Source organism: Lynx canadensis, chromosome A2 (genome assembly GCF_007474595.2).
Source record: "Lynx canadensis isolate LIC74 chromosome A2, mLynCan4.pri.v2, whole genome shotgun sequence".
NCBI lineage: Eukaryota > Metazoa > Chordata > Mammalia > Carnivora > Felidae > Lynx > Lynx canadensis.
Window position 1 is genome coordinate 56706043 of NC_044304.2, and position 6000 is coordinate 56712042.

Below are 6000 nucleotides of genomic sequence, written 5' to 3' on the forward strand. Positions count from 1 at the left end.
TCAGCAAATAAAAATACACAATAAATACAATCCGGATAAAAAGCCAAAAGCAGGGGAAAATTGTAACAGCATCCCCATCACTAGTTAGGTACAAACAAGCAGCATCACATGAAGGAGGATTGCAAACCATAGCGTCCCGAGCTCAGAAGAAAAATGGACAAGTACCATGTGCAATGGGAGCTCACTGAACTCAGGGAGAAAACTGAAGAAAAACACAAAATTGTCTCACATGCCCAAAGGAGAGCAGATACAACAGAAAGTATGGAAACAGACACCAAGAATGCAATAAAAGGACTCAAGAAAATGAAACTGTAGGGAGGCGTTAGAGATCAGAGAGGAAGCATAAATTCAGCAGATGGAAAAAAGAGTGGTTAACACTCATATAAGTGAAATCCTAGGAGAAAAACAAAATAATGAAATAGACCTAAGATGTAAGACTATAAGTGAAGACGATGTCCTGTAATAAAAAGCTGAGACTTCATCCTGAAAGATTCCACTATGTCCTTGGGAAAAAGCAAACCCAGAGTTACCAGTTCTGAAAGACATATCATGGGAAAACTTAGTGAACTTTGAAGATAAAGAGGAAAGTCGCTGGATCTTCAGGCCATAAAATCAGGTCAGATAAAAAGAAAGGAAAATCGTATTGGTCTCAGGTCTCTCAAAATAACATGTAAGTCAAGATAACAGAGAAACGGGGCGCCTGGGTGGCTCAGTCGGTTAAGCGTCTGACTTCGGCTCAGGTCATGATCTCACAGTTTGTGAGTTCGAGCCCCACATCGGGCTCTGTGCTGACAGCTTGGAGCCTGGAGCCTGCTTAGATTCTGTGTCTCCCTCTCTCTCTGACCCTCCCCCCTTTCATGCTCTGTCTCTGTCTCAAAAATAAATAAAAATTAAAAAAAAAAAAAGATAACAGAGAAGCAACATTTTTTTGTTGTTGACACTGAGTGATACAATGTTCTGTTTATTTTTTTATTTTTTTTATATGAAATTTATTGACAAATTGGTTTCCATACAACACCCAGTGCTCATCCCAAAAGGTGCCCTCCTCAATACCCATCACCCACCCTCCCCTCCCTCCCACCCCCCATCAACCCTCAGTTTGTTCTCAGTTTTTAACAGTCTCTTATGCTTTGGCTCTCTCCCACTCTAACCTCTTTTTTTTTTTTTTCCTTCCCCTCCCCCATGGGTTCCTGTTAAGTTTCTCAGGATCCACATAAGAGTGAAACCATATGGTATCTGTCTTTCAGAGAAGCAACATTTTAAATTTTTTTTTTCAACGTTTATTTATTTTTGGGACAGAGAGAGACAGAGCATGAACGGGGGAGGGGCAGAGAGAGAGGGAGACACAGAGGGAAACAGGCTCCAGGCTCTGAGCCATCAGCCCAGAGCCTGACGCGGGGCTCGAACTCCCGGACCTCGAGATCGTGACCTGGCTGAAGTCGGACGCTTAACCGACTGCGCCACCCAGGCGCCCCAGAGAAGCAACATTTTAAAAAGACTCGAGGAGAGGCGTGAGGCAGGGATTTGGTATCCAGCCACGCTGGCTTTCAGGTTCCAGGGTCTAGACAAGTAGCTTCAAACTGGTTTTGAACATACAAGAGTGAGTATACTATTTATGAGTCCTTTCGGGAGGGATCTTTTAGGACAAACCATCCATCCGAGAGATTTGACAAATTTGGGCAAAAGGACTGATGATGAGCACTGGATTTACTTAAATGTAGATCTAAAACATAATGGATAAGGATGAATGAATACCACACCATGTCACGTGCCAAGACAAGTAGCCATAACACAGTGTTTTAATGGGAGGAGAAAGGAGAGAGAAGAAAGTAGAATAAACTTATTCACTGCTGTCTTGTTAAAGCATGAGACTTAGACGATATTATTGAAACCTGGTGAAGCCAAATATAAAAGTAGGAAAAAAGGGGACTGAGAACATTATTTGAAGGTGTTATTATAAGGATAATCCCTAGAACAAAAATGCGAGCCTTCCTAAAAATAAGCCCAAAACAAAGCAAAAAGGGTGGGGGGCGGGGAGAGAAGAGACTAGACCTTAGCGCAAAGGATACACAGTAAGTGTAACAGGATACACCCAGAAACTGTAAAACATAAGAAGCACAGAACAAGTACCAAACGTATCACTTGTATCAAGAAATGTAAATATGCTTAGATCCCCGATAAGATTTTAAGATTGGTTCCTGTGCCACTCAGCTATTGCCATAATAATTCTGTGTGGCCAATAACCCCCAAAATCAGCAGCGTTAAACAATAAATATTTATTCCTCACCCGAGCATCTGCAGATTGTTTGGAATTTCCTCTGATCTAGCCTGAGCTCGGCTCTGAGCTTCAGGCTGGGTCTAGGTCTGCTCCATGTGTCCCTCATTCTCCTTGGACCAGTGCCTATTTGAGGCATGTCCTGGCCACAGCAAAAGGATAGAGTACAAGAAGACAAGCCCAACGGTGCTCACATTTCCAAACTTTGCTCATGCAATGTCCACTAAAACCCAATTGACCATATCAACTCCATGCCCAGTCCCAAAGTCAAAGGGTTGGAAAATATACCCTGCCTTTCATGAAGTCAAGGTAAGGGTATAGAACACCACTATAGTCAATCTATCCCAGATCACAGAGCAAAGCCCAACCAACTCTATGCCAATCCACTCTAGGCACACCCAACATAAACATTCAGAAAGGCTAAACATGAAGCAATGGATATGCACAGGCAAATGCAAGCCAAAAATGGCACGGGGGAGAAATTACAATCTTGGTATCTGACAAGGTGGAATTCAGCCTCAAAAACAATAGATGAAATGACTTAATGCTAAAAGCTACAATTCCCGGTGAACACATGATAGGTAAGAGTATCTATGCATCAAATAACACAACAGCAACCCACAAAAAGCGAAAACTGTAGAGATGCAAGAATAAATAAAAACATATTAAATACCACCTTTCTAAATCCAAGACAAGTTAAGAGGACAAAGATAAAAGTTTCCTCCAGACAGATACGGAACTTCATATCCTGATAGCAGAGAAAAATGCCTTCTTTTCAAGCACAAATGGAACATTCATGAAAGTTGGCCTTCTATTGAGCCACAGAGAAAACTTTAATATATTCCATAAGGTAGAAATGATACAAACATATTGTCTAATCACAATGCAGTAAAACCAGAAATTAACTGTATAATCAAAGAGTCCCTTCCAATTGGAAATGCAATTAATTCTCTATTAGATTACTCTTGGATCGAAAGACAAATACAAACTAAAACTGTAGGATTTCTTTAAATATGATAAAACCTTTATTTGAATCAAGGGGAAATTACCTTGACAAAAAGTGAAAGAATGAAAAGAAACGTCAAGCTCAAAATTAGGAAGGGAACAAAGGAAACTAAGCAGAAAGAGCAAATAATAGAAAAATATTAGAAAACTGTCACAGTAGACAAACTGAGAGTTGACCAAGTCAAGCTGAAAAGAAAACACAAACACACCAAAGAAGAGGGAAGCAACTATTGAAAAAAAAGGAAACTTTTTAAATCTGAATTCCAGTGTAGTTAACATCAGTGTTATATTAGTTTCAGGGGTACAATATAGTGATCAAGCAGTTCCGTACATCACCCAGTAACCCATTCCCTCCCCCCCCCCATCTCCCCTCAGGTAGCCATCAGTTCTCTATAGTTAAGAGTCTGTTTCTTGGTTTTTTCTCCTTCACTCATTCATTTCGCTTCTTAAATTCTGCATAGGATTGAAAAAATATGGTGTTTGTCTTTCTCTGACTTATTTCACTTAACATTATACTCTCTAGATCCATCTATGTTGTTCCAAATGACAAGATTTCATCCTTTTTGTGGCTGAACAATATTCCATTATATATACATACCACATCTTCTTTAGCCATTCATCCATCCATGGACATTTGGGCTCTTTCCATAATTTGACTATGGTAAATAATGCTGCAATAAACACAGAGGTGCATTAGTGTTTTCATATTCTTTGGGTAAATACCCAGTAGTATGATTACTGGATAATAGAGTAGATCTAGTTTTAATTTTTTGAGTTTTAGTTTTCCGCAGTGGCTGTACCACCTTGCATTCCCACCAACGGTGCATGAAGGTTCCTTTTTCTCCACATCCTGGCCAACACTTGTTGCTTCTTGAGTTTTTTATTTTAGCCATTCTGACAGATGTGAGGTGGTATCTCATTGTGGGTTTGATTTGCATTTCCCTGATGATGAGTGATGATGAGCATCTTTTCATGTGTCTGTTGGCCATCTGGATGTCTTCTTTGGAGAAATGTCTGTTCACGTCTTTTGCCCATTTTTTAGTTGGATTATTTGTGGGGGGGTTTTGTTTTGTTTTGTTTTGTTTTGTTTTTTGGTGTTGAGTTATATAAGTTCTTCATTTATTTTGGATACTAACCCCTTATCAGATACATCATTTGCAAATAGCTTCTCCCATTCAGTACGTTGTCTTTTAGTTTTGTTGACTGTTTCCTTTGCCATGCAGAAGGTTTTTATTTTGATGTAGTCCCAATAGTTTTGTTTTTTGGTTTTGTTTTTTGTTTGTTTGGTTTTTGGTTTTTTGTTTGGGGGGTTTTTTGTTGTTGTTGTCATTGTTGTTTTTGCTTTTGTTTTTCTTGCCTCAGGAGACATATCTAGAAAGATGCTGTTATAACCAATGTCAGAGACGTGACTGCCTGGGCTCTTTTCTAGGATTTTTATGGTTTTGAGTCTCACATTTCAGTCCTTAATTCATTTTGAGTTTATCTTTGCATATGGTATACACATACTGTGTATGGTCCAGTTTCACTCGTATGCATATAGCTGTCCAGTTTTCCCAGCACCACTTCTTAAAGAGATTATCTTTTTCCTATTGGATATTCTTGCCTTCTTTGTCGAAGTTAATTGACCATATAACCATGGGTTTATATTTGGGCTTTCTCTTCTGTTCCATTGATCTATGCATCTGTTTTTGCACCACTACCATACTGGTCAGATTACTACGGCTTTGTAGTATAACTTGAAATCTGGACTTGCGATAGCTCAGGTTTTCTTTTTCTTTTTCAAGTTACTTTGGCCATGTGGCGTCTTTTGTGGCTCCATACACATTTTAGGGTTGTTTTCTCTAGCTCTGTGAAAAAAATGCTGCTGGCATTTTGATAGGGATTGAATTAAATCTGTAGATTGTTTGGGGCAGTATGGACATTCTAACAATATGTGTTCTTGTAGTCCATGAGCATGGAATTTCTTTCCATTTGTATTGTCTTCAGTTTCTTTCATCAGTGTTTTATAGTTTTCAGAGTATAGGTCTTTCATCACTTGGGTTAAGTTTATTTCTAGGCATTTTATTATTTTGGGTGCAATTGTAAATGGGATTGTGTTCTTAATTTCTCTTTCTGCTGCTTCATTATTCGTGTATTGAAAGGCGATGGATTTCTGTACAGTGGTTTTATATCCTGCAACCTTACTGAATTCATTTAGCAGTTCTAGTAGTTTTTTGGGTGGAGTCTTTAGGGTTTTCTGTATACAGTTTCATGTCATCTGCAAGTAGTGAAAATTTGACTTCTTCCTTACCAATCTGGATGCCTTTTATTCCTTTTCTTGTCTGATTGCTGTTGCTGTGGCTAGGCCTTCCAGTACTATGCTGAATTAAAGTGGTGAGAGTGGCCATCCTTGTCTTGTTCCTGACTTAGAGGGAAAGCTCTCAGTTTTTTTCATCCTTGAGTGTGATGTTGGTTGTGGGCTTTTCACCTGAGGCCTTTACAGTGTTGAGGTATGTTCCCTCTAAACCTACTTTGCTGAGGGTTTGTTTTTTTTTTATCATGAATGGATGTTGTACTTTATCAAATGCTTTTTCTGCATCTATTGAAATGATCATATGGCTTTTATGAAATGAAGGATGTTTTTTGATATGATGCTACTTTGAACAACTTTCATGCAAATACTTCTGAAAAACCCAGATAAAATTGATAATTAGCCAAAACTGACCTCAGGAGAGAGAGAA